Raw genomic sequence first — 1,748 nt, forward strand, 5'->3', positions numbered from 1 at the left:
TAGGCGATACTAAAAAAATACATGAAATACCTAGAAAATGCCAACAAATAATAAAAAATGATACTTTTTGAAAAAAATCTGCTTAAAAATTCGTATTTTTTTGGTTATTTGATAAATTTCTCCAAAAAATGCCCCTATAACAGGTAGTTTTTATTACTTTTTATTATTCTCTATCGTATTACTTTTGTAAAACCAAAAATTGCATGTCTCTATCTCTATCACAACGTTTGCAATGATCGTTTGAACTAAGCCTCTCCGGGCGCGCCATTCAACGCTTCGTTAACAACGGAACTGAAAGTGACTCTAGATTTGTAATTTTGATAAAGACAAGTTAGATTTTAAATAAAAACAAAAGATTTCGAAGTAAAATAAGCATTTGAGTTTAAATTAAAATTGTCTCTACCTGTAGCGGAGAAAAATGTGGTGGCAGGCCTTTGTTTAAACGATCATAGCAAATGTTGTGATAGGGATAGAGACATGTGATTTTTAGTTTTACAAAAGTAATACGATAGAGAATAATAAAAAGTAATAAAAACCATCTGTTATAGGGGCATTTTTTGGAGACATTTATCAAATTACCAAAAAAATACGAATTTTTGAGCAGATTTTTTTCAAAAAGCATCATTTTTTATTATTTATTGGCATTTTTTGTATATTTTTTGTATTGTTTTAGTATTGCCTGTTATTTAGCATTATTACTGTTTTTATTTTATCAGGATATACCGCTTAGTTTAAAAGTTATTACGTTTTCTTTACAATAAGTAATTGGAAGAAAAAAAATTCTATAAAAAATTAAAAAAAATCTCAAAAATTTTTGGACCTCTTTTTTGTCAATAAAAATAGGTCTAGTTTCATTTATTTTCATATGTACACTTTAACGTGACTCACACTGTATATTAATATAATTTGGCATAATGAGTTTCGACTGTTTCTTGCGTAACATTACTTTGCCATAAAGCCTATTGTTATATTGTTTTGATTTAAAGTGAAAAATAGGTTAAGGTGCGGCGGGGGTGGCCCTTGGGCCAACCCTAAGCCGCCTATTTAGTTTTATACACACATAAATGATCTCATATTAATCACATTTACCAAATCATGCGGTAATTATTCATAATAACCGGCGATTATTCATAATTTTCACATTTATCACTTTGACCGTAACATAATATTCATAAATAAGTAACATGTTCTATCTGTGTTCTAGTAACTTTTTTACGCCTACAGTCGCTAAGCAAACTTTTATGAATTTTGTAATAAATAGACAAAGTGAGACCTTTAGGCCTTTTAAATTATGTGAAATAAGGTTTGGAAGTTTTTATGGAAGTTTGAAAATAGTCCTCGAGAACAACATCGAAAAATCAAGAAGTTTTGATGATTTGAAGACTATTAAAATTATTTAAAAAAACTAGAAAATGCAACATAATAACATCCAGTGTTTAAGTAGCTCAGTTGGAAGAGCAGTCGTCCGGAAAGCGAAAGGTCGTGGGTTCAATTCCCGCCTTAGGCAGTTCGATTTTTTCAAGTTATTTATAATAATAACTTTCTCCTAAATTTTCTCCAAAACGCTGCAGTTTTTAAATTGTGTCCTCAACTCCGAAATGGGCGAGCTTACCTTATTGTGTAGGACTGCTAGATAGGCGCGGTTTGGATTTAGACCACTTATGTGCTGCATTATACTTCGGATGTGTACGTTACGTAGTGATCTTAGGGATCTTCTTTGCTTTTGTCTTTATGTCGAGGGGTTAGGA

At 30.8% G+C, this 1,748-nt stretch overlaps 1 non-coding gene across 1 annotated transcript; it reads left to right on the plus strand.

Moving 5' to 3' along the window:
• Positions 1-1,434: 1,434 nt before the first annotated feature.
• On the plus strand, positions 1,435-1,507 carry Trnas-gga (transfer RNA serine (anticodon GGA)). Its single transcript has one exon. It is a non-coding gene; the product is annotated as a tRNA-Ser (tRNA).
• The last annotated feature ends 241 nt before the right edge of the window (positions 1,508-1,748 follow it).

The sequence above is a fragment of the Ostrinia nubilalis genome, chromosome 14, assembly GCF_963855985.1.
Source record: "Ostrinia nubilalis chromosome 14, ilOstNubi1.1, whole genome shotgun sequence".
NCBI lineage: Eukaryota > Metazoa > Arthropoda > Insecta > Lepidoptera > Crambidae > Ostrinia > Ostrinia nubilalis.